The 21,550-nt window shown below is 42.4% G+C and overlaps 1 protein-coding gene across 15 annotated transcripts in view; it reads right to left on the reverse strand.

The window, feature by feature from the left end:
• The window catches only part of ENTPD5 (ectonucleoside triphosphate diphosphohydrolase 5), a 45,881-nt gene that overhangs the window by 22,196 nt on the left and 2,135 nt on the right, over positions 1-21,550 (reverse strand). For 4 of the 15 annotated variants that reach the window (XM_021099509.1, XM_021099503.1, XM_005656398.3 and 1 more), the window contains exons 2-5: positions 20,730-20,842; positions 14,022-14,088; positions 12,754-12,807; positions 2,567-2,631 (exon numbers count right to left, since the gene is read on the reverse strand). The gene's annotated coding sequence lies outside the window, so the exon portion shown is untranslated. Of the gene's footprint in view, positions 1-2,566; positions 2,632-3,925; positions 4,089-12,753; positions 12,808-14,021; positions 14,089-20,729; positions 20,843-21,550 lie in introns of those variants that run through there. The other 11 variants (XM_021099507.1, XM_021099514.1, XM_021099511.1 and 8 more) reach the window with 5 other exon arrangements.

Below are 21,550 nucleotides of genomic sequence, written 5' to 3' on the forward strand. Positions count from 1 at the left end.
CAAAGTCCCTAGCACTGGAGTGTTCACAGCCTTTTAAATCAGCCCACTGGACTGCCATCTGTGACCAACAATGTTGCCAGTGGCTTGCACATTCAACCACATTTTAAAGAAATAAATCAACGACTTAAAAACACTTAAATAGAGCACTATGGTTTTTAAAACATCCTACATAGGTTTCAGGACATGATATCCTCATAAGAACTTAGAGCAGAAGGGCGAATTAAGACAAAAAGGCTCAACACTTGCTGAGTCATAAAGCAGGTCAGTGATGAGCTATGGCAAATTACTGCTTGTATTTCTTCTTTTTTTTTTTTTTCTTTTTAGGGCTGCATCTAAGGCATATGGAAGTTCCCAGGCTAGGGGGTCGAATTGGAGCTATCGCTGCAGCCTACACCACAGCAACAGCAACACCAGATCTGAGCTGCATCTGTGACCCACACTGCAGCTCACAGCAATACAGATCCTTAACCACAAGGACCGAACCCACATCCTGATGGACCCTAGTCGGGTTTGTTACCACTGAGTCATGACGGGAACTCCACTGCTTGTATTTCCTTTTTTTTTTTTTCTTTTTTTTTTTTAGGGGGGGTCTTTTTTGCTATTTCTTTGGGCCGCTCCCGCGGCATATGGAGGTTCCCAGGCTAGGGGTCGAATCGGAGCTGTAGCCACCGGCCTACGCCAGAGCCACAGCAACACGGGATCGAGCCATGTCTGCGACCTACACCACAGCTCACGGCAACGCCGGATTGTTAACCCACTGAGCAAGGGCAGGGACCGAACCCGCAACCTCATGGTTCCTAGTTGGATTCGTTAACCACTGAGCCACGACGGGAACTCCCTGCTTGTATTTCTTAATGTACCCTTAGCAAAGACAAAAACAAAAAAAAACAAAACAAACAAACAAACAAACAAAAAAACACCTTTTAGGGAGTTCCCACTGTGGCACAGCAGAAACGAATCTGACCAGTGTCCAAGAAGATATGGGTTTGATCCCTGGCCTTGTTCCGTGGGTCAGGGGTTTGGCATTGCTGTGAGCTGTGGTGTAGGCTGGCAGCTGTAGCTCTGATTCGACCCCCAGCCTGGAAACCTCCATATGCCGTGAGTGCGGCCCTAAAGAGCAAAACAAAACAAACAAACAACCTTTTAAAGTGGCTCAGCATTATTTGTTTTATTTATTTATTTATTCATTTATTTATTATTTTTTAGGGCTGTGCCTGCGGTACATGGAGGTTCCCAGGCTAGGGGTCAAATCAGAGCCACAGCTGCTGGCCTACACCACAGGTCACAGCAACGCCAGATCCGAGCCGCATCTTTGACCTACACCACAACTCACGGCAATGCCAGATCCTTAACCCACTGAGCAAGGCCAGGGATAGAACCTGGAACCTCATGGTTCATAGATGGATTCATTTCCACTGAGCCATGACAGGAACTCCTATTTCTTTTAGATTTGTATATTAAGGTAGGTTAATATATGCAGAAATATATGCAGAAAACTTAGAATAAGGCTACAAAGAAAAATGTCTCCTGCATAGGCTATATTTTCTCCTGGTATTAAATGAAGAACGCCATCTCTATCCTCTAATATTTAAGGCTTCCTTAATCGCACTTTAAGCACTCTGTTCAAAACAGTTTTAGGTAAGAGTTCCCTGATGCCCTAGTGTGTTAAGGACCCAGCACTGTCACTGCTGTGGCTCGGGGCACTGCTGTGGTATGGGTTCAATCCCTGGCCCAGGAACTTCCATATGGCCATGGTCACAACAAAAACAAAACAAAAAACAAAAACAAGATGCCCAGAATATCTAGTTTTGTGTATTCTGATCCAGCTTTCACCTCTGAACTTCCCTTCATGTAAGTCAGTAAGTCATAGTTACTGGTTACATAAGATCTAGTTCCAAAGTCCCCATTTCTTTCTTTCTTTGCTTTTTTTTTTTTTTTTTTTTTTGTCTTTCCTAGGGCCGCACCCACAGCATATGGAGGTTCCCAGGTTAGGGGTCAAATCAGAGCTGTAGCTGCTGCCCTATGCCACAGCCACATGGGATCCAAGCTGCATCTGCAACCTACACCACAGTTCACGGCAACGCTGGATCCCTAACCCACTGAGCAAGGCCAGGGATTGAACCGCAACTTCATGGTTCCTAGTTGGATTAGTTTCTGCTGTGCCATGACGAGAACTCCCAAAGTCCCCATTTCCCAGTCCCCTTATCTCTAATAGAATACTTGGGATTTTTAGAGTACAGATGGAAGATCCTTAATCATTCTCAAATCTGCTGATCTTCTAAGATTTGTTTTACCAAAATGCCTTCCTTCTCAGGTGACATACTACACATCATAAAGCAAATTAAAGTTAATTGCATTTGGAATATAAAACTATTTAAAATAACTAAAGTTGTTCTGAGGCACTACAAAGGCAAAGTTAGAACTAGTCAAGGTTGAACTTCTATCTTATAGTTAAGAATGAGAGCTACCAGCTAGGAAAGGAAAACCTGGAATCTCAAAAGAGAAAACTCATCTCAGGAAATCAACCACTGCATCAGGGCAGCTGCCTGGCCAGAGTCATACTCACATCTTCAATCACTTCCTTAGGCTGATTCTTCTTTTACAGTAACCAGTCTGGTCAAGTAGATCAACCTAAGTAACCGAAAACAAAAACAACCTTTTCAGATTACAAGTATTAACAAATCGTTGTCTTGTCCAAAGCTCAAACTATACTCCACACTAAGTCCTTTCACTCGAGAAGTGTATTTAGGGGCTCTCCCGTCACCAGCTTGCTTCCATTGTCGTGACAGATTCCACAGCAGCCTTCCTCAGGACTCACTCATATTTCCTCTACTATTGTGGTTTCTGAAAAAAAAAACCTTGCCAGCTTCTGTTCCCATTAAGCAAACATTTGTTTTTCTTCCAAAAGAAATTGCAAGAGAAAAAAAATGCATGCTAGGTATCTGTTTTCATGAAGTGAAAACTGCAGAGTCATGCCAGGTGTTCAGTGTAAAACAGCAGATTTTAGAGAAAGCAAATGATGAACACATAAAATGTCCCTTCTGCTTTGAATCCCTACCTCCTAACACCACTTCCAATCTCATTCTTCCTTAGATCAGCTACTGTAAGGGTGGTATTAAAAAGGCTTACAACTTGGAGCATACAGAAAGACACCCTAATTTGCAAGACACCAGATTACACAGCTTGCTCATTCACTGTCTTTGCTCAAATGTCACCTTCTCAGAGTCCTTCCTTGTCTATTGTATTTAAAATTGCAACCCACCTGGTCACATGCATGTCTTCTACCTTCTACCTGTTTATTTTTCTTCACAGCACTTTTCACCTGTTAATACACTACACAATTTACTACTTTTGTGTGTTGTTTTTCTCATACTCCTTGCTCCTGACTCTGCCCCTGTCCTTTGTGAGCTATACACGGGCAGGTATTTTTGTGTTTTGTTCACTGATGTGTTTCCAGCAGTGGAACAGTACTGAAGTGACTCAGGGTCTGGATCGCACTCATTTAATACGAATAACTGACTTCTTTCCAAAAGGAAATTAACTATTCACCCATTAGAAGATCATGATTCCAAACTTTCCAAGGATCGACTGTTTCTCTGAATGGGTCAATCATATAAAAAGCTTTACTGCTACTCAACATAATATATATAGACTGGAGCATATACATCAGCATATTTAAATCCACTCCTTTCAGAACTGGTCTTCTCAGTCTCTCTTGCTATCTCCATACTCACTCCCAACAAAGTCCCCTCTTCAATTCTTTTGAGACTCTGGTGCCAACTAGTGTTTGTCACCATGTCCCTCTCCCTCTAAAGTCTTTTCAGCGCATCTCTGTCTCCATAGTAAACACCAGGCCTCCCCACTCAGCCTCCCCAGAGTGTGAGGCCACAATCCCACAGGCCCCAGGCCCCAGCTGGGTGCTCACCTGCTCATGTCCGCTGAGCCCTATGAATCCTGACTTTCATTGTTGATTGCCTTTTGCTCTTTGCTCCTATTCCAGCCCTTGTGAATCAAACCAGCCTCATGAATCACACTCACCTTTGTGCTAGTTTGGAACCGACTGCCTGGCATTTTGCTAACTCACTCCCTTATATATCCTTCACTCCTCCCTTATCCACCTTTTTTTCTGAGTACACATGATTGTCCAGTTCATTTACTTTTATGATAGTACAGTGCCAACTGGTAGAATTACTGCTTACAAGGCTGAAGTTGCTCAGGAAATGAATTCGGGGCTACTTATATACAGGAGATTATAATTAACATTTTTACAACATAATTCATGGTATAAGTTTTGTCTTTTTGGGGGCTGCACCCATGGCATATGGAGGTTCCCAGGCTAGGGGTCGGATTGGATCTGCAACAACTGGCCTGCACCACAGCCACACCAGATCCAAGCCTGGTCTTCGACCTTCACCACAGCTCATGGCAATGCCGGATCCTTAACCCACCGTGCAAGGCCAGGGTTTGAACTCATGTCCTCATGGATACTAGTAGGGTTCACTACTGCTGAGCCACAAGGGGAACTCCCCTATGCTATGTTTACAATGACCAGATATGTAACCATATAATATCATTATTGATTCTCTACTAATTTATGCTTTTACAACATTAGCCCAATAGTAGAGAAGTGAATATAACTACTCAATAGCCTCCATCCTTGAGATGAACTTAGAAGGCCGGCACTAAGTTGTCTAACACATATCAGACACTGTACTAGTGTCTAGCTTCTCGATAGAAAAGAGACTTTAGATACAGGCTCAGCTGGTGAGGATATTTCAGCTTACTAGAAGAAACAAACCAACAGCCATAATGTACTGTGCAAGTTCTCTGACAGAACTATGCACAGGGTATGACAGGAAGGGATGTGAGGGACAAGTAACTCACCTTAGAAGGAGAAGGATGGAGGTGAGAAGGGAGTGGGAGGTTTTTTTTTTTTGGCTTTGTAGGGCCGCACCCATAGCACACGGAGGTTCCCAGGCTAGGGGTCTAATCAGAGCTACAGCTGCCAGCCTAAGCCACAGCCACAGCAACGCCAGATCCAAGCCTCGTCTATGACCTACACCACAGCTCATGGCAACGCCAGATCCTTAATCCACTGAGCAAGGCCAAGGATCAAACCTGCAACCTCACGGTTCCTAGTTGGATTCGTTTCCACTGCGCCATGACAGGAACTCTGGGAATGGGAGGCTTTTTAAGGGATGAGAAGCATAAGCTGGGTCCTGAATCAGAGGCAGGAATTACCCTGGGAGAGTGACAAGGAAGAATTCTGAGAACTTCATATATTAAGAGTTCAGTATGGCTGGAATGTAGAGGTGTACAAGAACAAAGAGGGCCGGTGTGAGAAAGACTTGTTCTAAAGGCAGCAAATCAGATTTCAAAATGAGTGGGCTTGTTTTTCTTCTACAGGTTCCATGGTGACTCCTGGCTGTTATTTATGTTTTTATATTTCCTCCTTAAACATTAATACTGATTAGTTGGATAAAATGACAGTATTTCCCAACAGTGTAAAATAATGGCATGAGGGAGGTGACCAGAAAGGTCTACCGAAAAGCCTGGACACAGTAAAATGTAAAAGCTCCCACTGCCACTTCTTCTGAGTTCCACAGCAAAGGTGGCTGTAACAAAGTTAAAAGTTTAACATAAAGCAAGTTAAACATGTAACTAGAATAAAATTTTTCAACAATGAACTAAACCATGGAAATGGATTAGCCAAACCACCCAGAGCATAAATCAGCCAAGCAAAGTAAAACCAAGGTGGGCCTAATAAGGTAAGTTTGGGATAGATGTCAGCACAGCGAGCAATGCCTCATTTGAGGATATAACGTTGGATCGACATAGTGATACCAAGGGCCAGAGCTCTGGAACACCTTGCTATTGAAGGGTGTCTAAGGTGAAGGTACATAATATCTTCTGTATTCCTACAGCCAAGTACTGAGTCTTGAACATCAGCAACCATGTCCTGAATGGACTTGGTACAATTGGGCTAATGGAATCTGCAAACAGGAGCACTGGGGCAGGGAGTAACCCTTTTCCCAGTGTCTTCCCATGGCTATGTCTCACATTCTCAACACCCATTTCTCCTCCAAACCAGCCCATAGGAGTGCTATTCAAGGAAGTCTATTATTCATATATTAATTTATTCATTCAGACATTACAGAATTTATCGGTTGCCTAATGCTACTTTTTAAGTACAGCATGCAAAGATGAATCATCTTAGACCTGCCTTTTAAGAGACTGTAGCGAACAGAAAAGAAAAATAGATATCCATTTAATTACTTTTGTAAAGTTAAAATGTAACAAGTAGCACAGTTCCATGATCTGAGATGTCAAAGCAGGGTGAGATTATTTCTAGCTGGGATGATAAGAGAAGGCTTTGTAAAAGAGGGAGCATTTGAAGATGGTATTGAAGAGGGGAATTAGGACAGAAGAGGAGTGCTTTTCAGGAAAGAGAAATAATATGAATCAAGACATGGATGTAGAAAGAGGATCGCGGAACCCCAAGGGATAGTGAACAGATCAGTTTGACTAACTGTAGTACGAAATAAAATTGGAAAGGCAAACTAAGGTCAAATAGTAGAACACACCAAATACTTAAGGAATGTGAAGTTGACTTTGCAGACAATAGCAAGCCACTGAAAATTTTCAGCCAGAGAGGGTCACAAAATATGATTCTGGCAGTTACATACAAGAAGGACTAGGGTAGGGAAACTTGGTAGGTTCCACGCACTAGTCTAATTCTACAAATGTTTATAGTGCCTACTAAGTACAAGGTGCCAGAGAATTAAAGGTGAATAAACACTTTTTTATTCAAGATGCTCAGTGTGGCAGAGGTGATAGATACATATACAAACAACCACATCTTTTTAAGTAAATCATGAAAATGTTAAAGAAGCCCAAAGCACAGATGACTAACTCTACACAGTGGATTAGGAAAGGCATCATGAGATGATATTTGTACTGATTATGAAAAATGAGTAGAAGTAACTACATAAATAATAAAGACATGTGGACAAAGACCAGAGGGACTATAAAATGAAAATGGGTAACAGGGAAATTATGGATAGTTTGGTTTCACTTTTTAAATTTCCTCAAGAATTTTTTGTCATATAGATTTGAGAAATGAAAACAAACAAAAACAAATGAAAGGCTAGAGCGGAAGATGATATAGGGACGTCAGCATTTAATCCAGAAAGACGAACACAATCTGAGGTAATAATTATCAGCAGCTAATATTTACTGAGACCTTAATACATTGCAAGCACTATGTGGAATAACATGGATTATTTCATTTAAGCTCACAATACCACTCCATGAGGTAGATTTTGTTGTTAACACCCCCATTCTGGAAATAAGAAAACTAAGGTTAAAGTAATTTAAGACCACACAACAGTTAAGTGAAATGAGCAAAGACATCAAACCCAGATGGTCTAATACAGAGCCCACAGTTATAACTGCTAGGTCACAGGAAGGGTCAGAAAGTATGGCACTTAAGAAAGATGGGTACAGGGTGGGTCAGAGAGTGTAGAGCAGAAAAGGATGGTCAGAGATGACTCTGGAAAGTTAGACTGGCATCAGGATGTGAAAGTCTTGATATCTTCCTGGGCATGACCAAAAGTTATTGATTACATTTCCAGAATTTCACCATTTCTGACCGCTTCCACCACCACCAGCTTGGCCTGAGCCGCCATCATCTTTCTTTTCTTTCTTTTTGTTTTTTAGGGCTTCACCTGCAGCATATAGGCATTCCCAGGCTAGGGGTCAAATTGGAGCTACAGCCCCAACACCAGAGCCACAGCAACGCAGGATCCGCACTGCATCTGCAACCCACACCACGGCTCATGGCAATGCCAGATCCATAACCCACTAAGCGAGGCCAGGGATCGAACCTGAATCCTCATGGATCCTAGTCGGGTTTGTTAACTGCTGAGCTACGAAAGGAACTCCCTGAGCTATCATCATCTTTCATGTGATTAACAGTAATATTGTCCTAACGGATCTCTGATTTTACCTTCACTCCCCTACAGTCTATTTTTAACAAGCAACTACAGTCATCCTTTTAAAATATAAGTTAAAGCATCTTCCTCCTTTGCAAAATCTAGCAATGGCTTTCCATTTCCCTCAGAGTAGCAAGATCCAAATAATGGCCTTCATGAACCCACCTGCTCTGCTCCCATCCCATTACCTCTCTGACCTCAGCTACTAAAGTTTTCACCTCACTCATTCCATCCACACTGACCTCTGAGCTTAAATACCACGTGTGGTGCCACCTTACGGCCTTTGCTCTTGCTGACCCCACTGTCTGGAATAATTTTTCCCATATCTCCACGTGGTCAATTCCTACAAATCATTGTTCAAATGACGATTTCTTATTGAGGCCTACCTTTATTTAACACTACATCCACACTCCCTCATGTGTGCCCTACCTCCGTTTACTTCCTCAATCCCCCCTTACACTGATCTATTCTTTTTCTCTACACCACTATGCTTACTATCTGTGTTTCTGACAGAATATAAGCTCCTTGAGCAGAAATCTTTTGTTTTGTAGCCCAAGAACCTAGAATAGCATCCAAGAAGGAGTTCAATAAAAAGTGACAATATTAACTGCAATGTGACATAAAAAAGGAGGATATTTTCATAAAGAGTTAAACAAATATTTAAGGAATTCCCTTCATGGTGCAGTGGTTGGCGAATCCGACTAGGAACCATGAGGTTGCGGGTTCGGTCCCTGCCCTTGCTCAGTGGGTTAACGATCCGGCGTTGCCGTCAGCTGTGGTGTAGGTCACAGACGTAGCTCGGATCTGACGTTGCTGTGGCTCTGGTGTAGGCCGGCGGCTACAGCTCCAATTTGACCCCTAGCCTGGGAACCTCCATATGCCATGGGAGCGGCCCTAGAAAAGGCAAAAAGACAAAAAAAAAAAAAAAAAAAAAAGAGTTAAACAAATATTTAAGAGAAAATATAACTGATTAATGAATACCTAATCTAGTCATACTAATTTGTTTTAGGATAAACTATGTTACTTCTCTGAATCTATTAGCTAAACTGAATTTCTTTAACCAAACATGTTCAAATTGTTAAAATTGTCATAAAATGACTTACCAGAAAAAAAATCTAGGAGTTCCTGTTATGGTTCAGCGGAAATGAACCCAACTAGTATCCATGAAGATGTGGGTTCAATCCCTGGCCTCGCTCAATGTGTTAAGGCTCCGATATTGCTGCGAGCTGTGGTGTATGCCACAGATGAGGCTCATATCTGGTGTGTCTGTGACACAAGCCAGCAGCTGCAGCTCCAATTCAACCCCTAGCCTAGGAAATTCCACATGCTGCAGGTGCAGACCCTAAAAAAAATCTAAAAGACATCAGGCATTGTTTATATTGTTCAAATTCTCTTCTACATATCAAACCAATAAATATTTTAGGATAGTGTAGGTTAGCTATCTACTGCTGCACAGGAAATAACTCTAAAACTTAGTTGCTTAGAAAGACAATAAACATTCATCATCTCAGTTCCGGTATTTAGGAATTTGGGAGTGGCTTAATTGGATAATTTCGCCTCAGGGTCTCTCATTATATTCTAGTCAAGATGTAGGCTGAAAAAAAAAAAAAAGCAAGCTTAGGCAGCAGTCATCCAAAGGCTTGGAGGTCATCTTGACCTCCAAGATAGCTCACTCAATGGTTGGCAAGCTGATTTTGTTTTCTTTTTTGTCTTTTTGCCTTTTATTTATTTATTTTTGTCTTTTTGCCATTTCTTGGGCCGCTCCCACGGCATATGGGAGCTGTAGCCACTGCCCTACATCAGAGCCACAGCAACACGGGATCCGAGCCGCATCTGCAACCTACACCACAGCTCATGGCAACGCTGGACCATTAACCCACTGAGCGAGGCCAGGGATCGAATCCACAACCTCATGGTTCCTAGTCAGATTCGTTGTCCACTGTGCCATGATGGGAACTCCCTCTTTTTGCCTTTTCTAGGAACACTGAGCCACAATCAAAACTCCTAGAATTTTTTTCTGTGTATAGCATGAAGAAGTTGCTGTTCTGTTAATATATTTTTCACCCTGTATCTTCCTTGATTTAGTGTTTGATGTTTGTAATCTTAAATGTAATAACTCATTTCTTCCTACTCTTTCCTAAAATTATCTTTTATTTGAAGTATTTAAATTTGTCTTCATTTGGGAACAAGCGGGACACTGAGGTGTAGTTTTTAAACATTTGAACTGTAACAAAAAATGGATGGCTTCAAGTCGTGGGATATGCTATCTTCAGAGAAGTTAAAAGTCCATGACATTTTTAATTTTTAAGAGTTAATATCAGAGTTCCTACTGTGGCACAAGGGAAACGAATCTGACTAGGAACCCTGAGGTTGCAGGTTTGATCCCTGGCCTCACTCAGTGGGTTAAAGATCCAGCATTGCCATGAGCTGTGTGGTTCACAGAGGAGGCTCGGATCTGGCATTGCTGTGGCTGTGGGGTAGGCCGGCAGCTACAGCCCTGATTAGACCCCTAGCCTGGGAACCTCCATATGCCGCGGGAACGGCCCTAAAAAGAAAGACAAAAAAAAAAAAAAAAAAAAAAAAGTTAATGTCTTTGAGGAAATTTCTGTTGTGGTGCAGCAGAAACAAATTCAACTAGTACCCATGAGGATGCGGGTTTACTCCTTGGCCTTGATCATTGGGTTGGGGATCCAGCGTTGCCTTGAGCTGTGGCATAGGTCGAAAACATGGCTTGGATTGTGTGTTGCTGTGGCTTTGGTGTAGCCAGAAGCTATAGCTCCGATTTGACCCCTAGCCTGGGAACTTCTGTATGCCATGGGTACATCCCTAAAAAGCCAAAAAAAAAAAAAAAAAAAAGAAAAAAAAAAGAAAAGAAAAGAAGAGAAAGAAAGTTAGTATCTTTGGAATACCATATAGTTTCCTTTTTTTTGGCCTTTTTTTAGGGCCGCACTTGCGGCATATGGAAGTCAGTTCCCAGGCTAGGGGTCGAATCAGAGCTACAGCTGCTGGCCTGCACCACAGCCACAACAATGCGGGATCTGAGCCACATCTATGACCTACACTATAGCTCACAGCAACACCGGATCCGTGACCTACTGAGTGAGGCCAGGGATCAAACCCACATCCTCACGGATACTAGTTGGGTTTGTTAACTGCTGAGCCATAATGGGAACAGTTTCTAAAACAAAAAGTATGTAAAAATATATATAAACTGGGGAAAAAGCTGAACACAAAATATCATACAAGTACGGATGATCACTTTCAGTAGCCAGCCTCCAAGATGGCCCTCAGTGACCCTTACCTCCTAATATTTATGCCCTTTTGTAGTCCCCTTGCATATTTCATCAACATTGGTCCATATGACCGATGGATTATGGGGAAAGTGATAGTGTGTGACTTGAAGGGCTAAGTCATACAAGCTTCTTCCATGCTCTCTTGGCTTACCCACTCTGGAGGAAGCTAGCCACCATGTAGTGCAGACATTCAAGGCCTTATGGAGCGTGCACATGGGAAGCAACCGAGGTTTTTTTCCAAATAGCCAAAACCAGCTTGCCGGAGTTCCTGTCGTGGCACAGTGGTTAACAAATCCAACTAGGAACCATGAGGTTGCGAGTTCAATCCCTGGCCTTGCTCAGTGGGTTAAGGATCCCGCACTGCTGTGAGCTGTGGTGTAGGTTGCAGACATGGCTCGGATCCTTTGTTGCTGTGGCTCTGGTGTAGGCCGATGGCTACAGCTCTGATTAGACCCCTAGCTAGTATCCATGAGGACCAGGTTCAATCCCTGGCCTTGCTCAGTGGGTTGGGATCCAGCGTTGCTGTGAGCTGTGGCATAGGCTGGCAGCTATAGCTCCGATTTGACCTCTAGCCTGTGACTTTCCATATGACGCAGGTGCAGCCCTAAAAAAAAAAAAGACAAAAAAAAAATCTAATACAATGGTAGCATTAATAATACATAGGTACTGAAGAAGTATTAGGTAGAAAAGGATAAGACTGACAACTGGTACAGATTTGAAAACCAGTGAAAAATTTTACAATAAGCATTTTTCGAATATTAACTCAATAAAAAAGGTTTATTTTAAAAAATTAACTGTTATTAGATCGCTGCCAAGGAGTTATAATAAGACTGGAAACTACAGGGGAGAGACTAAATAGGAAGAATTTCCCTACAATGAGTTGTTTCATATTGGTGGGGTAAGAATTCTTGACCCAAGGGCTCAGCTCAAATATGACCACACTGTCCAAAGCGGATTCACAAATCAGCAGGCTGGCTGAATGCACTATCTTTTAAGGTCCCTCCAACACTAAGATTAAATACTCTCTCAACAGAGGAATTAGAACTGATGCATTGGTAGTTACTAACAAATATGAACTTATTTCCTATAAACAGATTACTTCTTTCTGTACTTTACTCCACTTTAATCCAAACATCATTAGACATGTGTCAAAAAGGCCCACTCTGTACAATGAACCGTCTGAGTCTTATACTGAAATGAGATCAGGCAGTGCATGACTTCATTCTTCATTGTTTCCGGCTTGACTTAGCCACAATAATCACCCCATGGGGAAAACTGTTGTTACTGATGTCTCTCTTAAGTCACAGGCCTTTTATCCATTCATTAAAAAGACAAAGTCCTTTAGATAAGAAGATACTATTAATCAGGAGAGGGTTAATATTTCCCCAATGAGCAAATATAATGAAAATCTAAAGTGATAAACTATCTCTGCTTCCAAACCCATATCCATTGTGGGAGGCACTTACTTGCAGAAGAGTGACTGCAAAGATCAATGCCACTTGTCACTGTTTATACTGGAGCTTGAAGGAAGAGAAGAAAATGTATCTTCTTGTTATCAACTAACCCATTTCGTCAAAATGAAAAGCTTGAGAAAGGCAAATATTACAATGATACCTCATGTTTATTTATTTATTTATTTGTCTTTTTGCTATTTCTTGGGCCGCTCCCACGGCACATGGAGGTTCCCAGGCTAGGGGTCCAATCAGAGCTGTAGCCGCCAGCCTACGCCAGAGCCACAGCAACGCAGGATCCAAGCCGCGTCTGCAACCTACACCACAGCTCACGGCAATGCTGGATCGTTAACCCACTGAGCAAGGGCAGGGACCGAACCCGCAACCTCATGGTTCCTAGTCGGATTCGCTAACCACTGCGCCACAACGGGAACTCCTGATACCTCATATTTAAAGCAAAGAATAGGGGCTCTATGTAAGTACATTTCCTCAAATGTCTTTAAGATGCTTCCTCTCTAAATACCATAACATCTTTATTTTAATAGTGTTTGGTAAAAATGTTTCTAAAGTGACATACTTATGGTTCGGGGTTATGAGCATGATCATCAGCTATATTCTTCTGTAAACTTGGGATGCCTTCAGGGACTACAGGTCTTTAGGACTGTCCCTCTGCCAACAAATAGTCCCAGATTGCTTGCTTTCTGAACTAGTTTCCCTTGACATCGCACTATCACCACTGATCACTGTCTGACTCCTTCAATAAGCTGCCATCATTTAATTAAAAAAAAAATCTTTTGGGGGAGTCCCCATTGTGGCTGAGTGAGTTAAGAACCTGACATAGTGTCCAGGAGGATGTGAGTTCAATCCCTGGCTTCTCTCAGTGGGTTAAGGATCCAGTGTTGCTGCGAGCTGCAGCTCCGGTTCAACCCCTGCCCGGGAACTTCCATATGCTGCAAATTCAGCCATAAAAAGAAAAAAAATCCTTTGGGGTTTCTCTTGTGGTGTAGCAGGTTAAGGATCCCGTGTTGTCACTTCCATATGCTGCAGGTGTGGCAAAAAAAATCTTTTGTGGGATGTGAATCAGAGAGCCATAATTATTAGACTTCTATGTCAACATACACAAATGAGGGCCTCTCCAACAGAATAAGGGTTGTGGAATCTGTGACAGCTTTTAGTGACTCATTGACCCCTTTCCACTTAACTATAAGCTCTCAGCTAGCTAGGTATAAGAAAGAAATCTTGACCTATGGAAAAGTAGGGTATACTTTATATAGGTTACTTACCAATATTTTCTTTTCTTTTCTGGGCTTTCCCCTTTGTTTCCTTCAACTAATGTGTCACTTTTTCAACCTGTAGAACATGGAGATGGGTTACTCATAAGAGCAAAGTTCTCTTTTTTGCCTCTCTTGTCAGCATGCCTATTTTTGATGCAATTATCTCTTTTTACATTTGTTTCAGGCTTTGGAAAGCAGATCACCAAGTTAATCTCTCTAGTAGTCTTGGGCTCTTTCTCCTCTTCCATACTTTTTCATTCAAAATACAACTGCAGCCACTCTTATAAAATGACTTGTTTACAAAATCAGCAATAACAAGAGGAGGCAAGTAACATTCCCTCTAAAAGCTAGAGGGAGTTGGAGTTCCCACTGTGGTGCAGCGGAAACGAATCCAACTAGGAACCATGAGGTTGCCAGTTTGATCCCTGGCCTTGCTCAGTGGGTTAAGGATCCAGCGTGGCCGGGAGCTGTAGTGTAGGTTGCAGATGTGTCTTAGATCCAGCGTTGCTGTGGCCCTGGCGTAGGCCAGCAGCTACAGCTCCGATTGGATCCCTAGCCTGGGAACCTCCATCTGCCTCGGGCATGGCCCTAGAAAAGTGTCAGTGTAGGTGTGCACAAATTTATACACTTTGTGAGGTCTTTTTTTGGCTGTGAAGAACTGAAATACTAGTTGTGTGTTCCACAATGTAATCTAGAGGGGCACTCACTATTAAATGTACGTACGTGGTTAAAAGGGACCAAGTTAATCTCAGTCCTGAGTACATACTAACCTAATTGAAAACAGGGACTCAAACAGATATTTCCATACCAGTATTCACTGAAGCATTATTCACAACAGCCAGAAGTGGAAAAAACCCAAGTGTCCATCAACAGATGCATAGATAAACAAAACAGGATACATACACATACAATCTAACATTACTTAGCCATAAAAGCAAAGAAGTTCTGACAGAGTTACAACAAAGATGAACCTTCAAAACATTACGCTAAGATACAAAAACTATGATTCCATTAATATGAAGTATCTAGAACAGGCAAATTCATAGAGGCAGAAAGTATATTAGTTAACCAGGGGCTGGGGGAGGGGAGAATGGTAGTTATTGCTTAACAAGTCCAGAATTTCTGTTTGAGGTAATGAAAAAAGTTTTGGAAGCAGCAGTGATAGCTGTACAACACTTTGAATGTAAATAATACTATCGAATTACACACTTAGAATGGTTAAAATGGCAATTTTTGTTATACATATTTTACCACAGTCAAAAAAAATTCTTAAAAAGCAAAAGAGGAGTTCCCGTCGTGGCGCAGTGGTTAACGAATCCGACTAGGAACCATGAGGTTGCGGGTTCGGTCCCTGCCCTTGCTCAGTGGGTTAACGATCCGGCGTTGCCATGAGCTGTGGTATAGGTTGCAGACTCGGCTCAGATCCCGCGTTGCTGTGGCTCTGGCGTAGGCCGGTGGCTATAGCTCTGATTCGACCCCTGGTCTGGGAACCTCCATATGCCGCGGGAGTGGCCCAAGAAATAGCAAAAAGACCAAAAAAAAAAAAAAGCAAAAGAAACCAAGCACTGCAAATACTAAAATCATGAGAGGAAAAACTTTGCCTACTATCTCAACAGAGCAACAATTTAATGACAGTGCTCATCCCTGGACTACCTCATGAGCCTTTTTTTTTTTTTTTTTTTTTTTGGTCTTTTTGTCTTTTTAAGGCTGCACCTACAGCATATGGAGGTTGCCATGCTAGGGGTCCAATCGGAGCTGTAGCCACCGGTTTATGCCAGAGTGACAGCAACACGGGATCTGAACCATGTCTGTGACCTAAACCACAGCTCACAGCAACGCCAGATCCTTAACCCACTGAGCGAGGCCAGGGATCAAACCTGAATCCTCATGGTTACTAGTCGGATTTGTTTCCATTGTGCCACAATGGGAACTCCCTTGACAACATTTCTACCAAGTTTTCCTCTTAAAAACGCCCATATTGGGAGTTCCCATCGTGGCTCAGTGGTTAACGAATCTGACTAAGAAACATGAGGTTGTGGCTTGGATCTGGCGTTGCTGTGGCTGTGGGGTAGGCTATAGCTCCGATTAGACCCTAGTCTGGGAACATCCACGTGCCGCAGGTACGGCCCCCCAAAATAGAAAAAGATGAAATAAACAAGTAAATAAATAAAAACACCCATATTGTGTATATGCCAATATACCAAACTCACACAAGAGACACCTCAAACTGGCATCTCCCAACTTCCCCCTTCCTTAGTGTCCCTGCCTCATACAAACAGGATGAAATGGATTCTCTAATTTCCCATTTCTGTTAATGGCACCACAAATTCCCTAATTCACAACTCAAAATATTCACCTTCTGTGAATTCCCCTCTTATGCCCAATCTCTTATCAAGGACAGACGATTTTGCTTTGCTGTATCTTTCCCATCTTTTTCTCTTTTCTCCCTCCTACTCCCTTGTTGATACTTAAAGTCTGGCCTTTATCACTTCAGACCTGAACTGTTATAGCCTCTTAACTGGTCTTCAAGTCACCAATGTCTCTCTTCTCAAATCCATATACTACTATCTTCCTAAAATGCTATTTTCATCATTTTCACACTAGACTGTAACCTACATCATAGCAGGGATTCATTCATCTCTGAACAATGTACAACCTGGCATATGTGTTTAATTCATCAATGTTTGTTGAATGAATTGATAAATACCTAAGTCACAGCACTTTGCTGCTGAAAATTTTCACCAATTTCCCACTGTCCATAACAGAAATTGCAAATTCAAATAGCGAAATACCTACTGGGAATTCCATTTGTGGCACAGAATCTGACTAGCATCCATGAAGATGTGGGTTCAATTCCTAGCCTCGATCAGTGGGTTAAGGATCTGGTGTTGCCATGAGCTGTGGTGTAGTTCACAGATGGGGCTTGGATCTGGTGCTGCTGTGGCGTAGGCTGGCAGCTGTAGCTCGGATTGGACCCCTAGCCTGGAACCTCCATATGCTGTGAGTGCAGCCCTAAAAAGCAAAAAGAAGAAGAAATACCTACTGGGGCCAGGCAGAAAATGTAGGTAAGTAAAAATGTGTGTAAACCAAAGGGAAATGGTGGGGGCTGTGCAAACTGGAAAGCACATGTCCCATTTAAAGGGCCAGTTGCTGGAGCTCCCGTCATAGAGCAGGGGAAACGAATCCAACTAGGAACCATGGGGTTACGGGTTCGATCCCTGGCTATGCTCAGTGGGTTAAGGATCCGGCGTTGCCATGAGCTGTGGTGTAGGTCACGGACATGGCTTAGATCCCACATTGCTGTGGCTATGGCGTAGGCCGGCAGCTGTAGCTCCTATTGAACCCTAGCCTGGAAACCTTCATGTACTGAGAGTGCAGCCCTAAAAAGCACACACGCAAAAATAAATAAATAAAAATAAAGGGTCGGTTGCTTGCTGCTCCAACAAATAGCTACCACAATGAAATACAGGCCCAGTATTACCAGGTCTTCTGATTTTTCGAGATAAGCTAAAAGCACAGATTTTAAACAAAATTTGGTTTTTAAACAGTGACAACTAATTCCATTTAAAAATTAAAAACAAACAACCCCACCAAAAAAAACCACTGTGCAGGTCAAACAAAATATACCTATGGGTTAAATCCAGCCCTTAAGTTACAAGTTGGTGACTCTGCTCTGCAGGATAAAAGACAGAGTTCTTGCCCGACATTCTAAACCCTTCATTGTAAATTCCCAGGCTACCTACCAAAGTTTTTTGCCCACTTTCATAGAAGAACCCTCAGCTCTAGCTCAGTGGTTCTCAAACTTTAGCATGCATCAGAATCACCTGGACGGCTTGTTAAAGTATAAATTTCAGGGCTCCACCGTATTTCCAATTCAATAGGTCTCAAGTGGGGCCTGAGAATTTGCATTTCTAACAAGTTTCCAGATGAGGCTGATACTACTGATGCATGGACCACACTCTGGAAATCACGGCTCTAGTTAAATTACTCCTTATCTCACTGATTTTGATCATATTGCTCTACCTTCCCAGAAAGCCTTCCCTTTGACTTTCTGCCTATCTCTTCCTATAAATTTTCTCTAACCGTTTTTCATGCCTCCAAATTCCTGCAGCACTTAAGGCCCATGCCATCTGCTTTTTATTCATCACCGCTTGGTGATTTTTTACTGTTAAATGTTTGTGTATAGCTGCCAATGAGGTTGTGTATTCTCAGAAATCAATGTCCAGGTCAGCACCCTACATACCTGACTGTAAGGCACTTGAAGAAAGGGGCCCTGTCTTGTCTCCCACTGCACCCCTCAAGCTAGCAAGAGCCTGGTATACAGTTGGCACTTACTAAACTTTTTTTTTTTTTTTTTGCTTTTTGCTTTTTAAGGCCGCCCCTGCGGCATATGGAGGTTCCCAGGCTGGGGATTTAATTGGAGCTACAGCTGCCCGCCACAGCCATAGCCGCACCAGATCCGAGCGGCATCTGAGACCTACACCACAGCTCACAGCAATGCCAGATCCTTAACCCACTGAGTGAGGCCAGAGATTGAACCTGCAACCTCACAGTTCCCAGTCGGATTCGTTTCTGCTGCGCCACAATGTGAACTCCCTAAACATTTCTTAAATGAACAAACATTTCACAGATCCATGAAATGAAAAGTACTGATAAATGGGCCTGAAATTTGGGTATATAATTTTTCTCAGAGAACTGACTTTAAGTCATTTTGTCAGAATGGACAACTAAATAAAAACTGAATATTTTGGAGTTCCCGTCGTGGCGCAGTGGTTAACGAATCCGACTAGGAACCATGAGGTTGCGGGTTCGGTCCCTGCCCTTGCTCAGTGGGTTAACGATCCGGCGTTGCCGTGAGCTGTGGTGTAGGTTGCAGACGCGGCTCGGATCCTGCGTTGCTGTGGCTCTGGCGTAGGCTGGTGGCTACAGCTCCGATTCGACCCCTAGCCTGGGAACCTCCATATGTCACGGGAGTGGCCCAAGAAATAGCAACAACAACAACAACAACAACAACAACAAAAAAAAAACTGAATATTTTGCAAATAAATTACCAATAGATAATTATCATCTGTGGGAAGACATTCTGTGTGTATAAAACAGTAAACATTTAAAAAACTGATTTGAGGAGTTCCTGTTGTGGTGCAGTGGAAACGAAACCGACTAGAAACCATGAGGTTTTGGGTTCGATCCCTGGCCTCACTCAGTAGGTTAAGGATCCGGCATTGCTGTGAGCTGTGCTGTAGGTTACAGCTGCGGCTCAGATCTGGCATTGCTGTGGCTGTGGTGTACGCCGGCAGCTGCAGCTCCAATTTGACCCCTAGCCTGGGAACCTCTATATGCCTCAGGTGGGGCCCTAAAAAGATAAAAGACAAAAAAAAACTGATTTGAAAACTGGTAAGACTAAATCCTATGTCTCCAGGATTCTTTTTTTTTTTTTTTGGTCTTTTGTCGTTGTTGTTGCTATCTCTTGGGCCGCTTCCACGGCATATGGAGGTTCCCAGGCTAGGGGTTGAATCGGAGCTGCAGCCACCGGCCTATGCCAGAGCCACAGCAACTCGGGATCCGAGCCGCGTCTGCAACCTACACCACAGCTCACGGCAACGCCGGATCGTTAACCCACTGAGCAAGGGCAGGGACCGAACCCGCAACCTCATGGTTCCTAGTCGGATTCGTTAACCACTGCGCCACGAGGGGAACTCCCAGGATTCTTTATTCCCTGTAGAGATATGAACTAATCATTACATCATAATACCTATTTAATGTTTGTACCACATGCAATAAAAAGGTAGGATGAAACTAACCTCTCATGATATTCAGAAATATTAATCAGTCCCTTCAGATAAAGTTTGGATGACAATATATTTATCTGGGATTCTAAAGTCTATGTGAAAACAAAACCAAACTCTATTCAGCCAGTCTCTTCATATTATAGACTAGTATCTGCAATTGGGCAATTTCAAGGATGATTTATGAGTAAAAACTTGGTCTCCAAGCTAAACCAGAATAAAGCCACAGATTACTTTACAGAGTAACCCCAAAGGTGGATCCACTAGAAGAAAAATGTTAGAAATAATATGTATTATGAGATATAGTCCTAAGTTCCTATACGGCTTTTTGAACAACTCCACACTTGGTGGTATTACAATCAATGGGACGAGAGAAAAAGTTTTTTTGCTTTGGTTTTTTTGGTTTTTTGGTTTTTTTTTTTGCTTTTTAGAGCCACACCTGAAGCATATCCCAGACTAGGGCTCGAATTGCAGCTGCTGGCCTACGACACAGCAATGCCAGATCTGAGCCGTGTCTGCGACCTACACCACAGCTCACGGCAATGCCAGATCCTTAACCCACTCACTGTTCAAGGCCAGGGATCGAACCTGTGTCCTCATGGATACTAGTTGGGTTAGTTACCACTAAGCCACAATGGGAACTCCCTTTTTTTTTTTTTTTTTTAAGAGAAAAGTTAACAATATTTGGGAAAGGCAGAAAACCCAATTCAGAAAACAACCAACCAACCCAGGAGTAAATGAAGTACATTTTACAACTTAAAGATAGCAGAGGAGTTCTCCTGCAGGTTAATGATCCAGCATTGTCACCACAGCAGTTTGGGTCATTGCTTTGGCTCAGAAATTGCCCTGGCCCTGGAAATTTCATATGCTGTGGGCACCCTCCCCCCCAGCCCCCTGGCCAAAAGAAAAAAAAGGATATCAGAGACATTACCTTACATTCAGATACTTGCCCTGTCTACCAGGACCCTGGACCATAATGATCTGGTCTGTAGGGAGGACTCAGCCAAGATACTCCACATTTCTGTTGACAAGGAACTACACAAACTGGGCAAAAAAAACAAAAAACAGAATTACAAAGCCAAGTCAACAACACATGAAGTGCTTCCCAAGTTTTAAAAGCATTAGCATTCTAAACAATAAAACAAAGCAAATTTTTAAAAAACTATAATTAAAATTAAAAAAGCAAATTTATTTTGCGAAATAAACTTCACAGTAAAACTACCTACAAGAAATTATGGAAGGAAATGCTACCAGACGAACTGCTACATAGCAACTTCCTACTTTACTATCTGCACCATCAGATGTTTCTCACAAAGAGATGACTGAATAATAACATCCAGTTCTTTGACAGAGAATGTGGAGGTTCAGAAGACAGTACATTCTAGAACAAGCTCTACTACAGTGTGAATCTGGGCATTTCTTTTAGCCATATTCAAGTCATAACAGTTTTGACCACAAAAACTTATAGTCAATAAAATATGTTGTATGATAAAATAACTATAAAATGCATGTAACTAAAATAGTATACATATATATATCAAGAAATAACCTTGTTACAGTCTATTTTTATTTTTTTATTTTTTTGCTTTTTAGGGCTTATGGAAGTTTCCAGGCTAAGGGCTGAATCAGAGCCACAGCAAGGCCAGATGGAAGCAGTGTCTGAGACCTACACTACAACTCACAGCAATGCCGGATCCTTAACCCACTGAGTGAGGCCAGGGATCCAATCTGCGTCCTCATGGATACAAGACA

Source organism: Sus scrofa, chromosome 7 (assembly GCF_000003025.6).
Source record: "Sus scrofa isolate TJ Tabasco breed Duroc chromosome 7, Sscrofa11.1, whole genome shotgun sequence".
NCBI classification, from domain to species: domain Eukaryota; kingdom Metazoa; phylum Chordata; class Mammalia; order Artiodactyla; family Suidae; genus Sus; species Sus scrofa.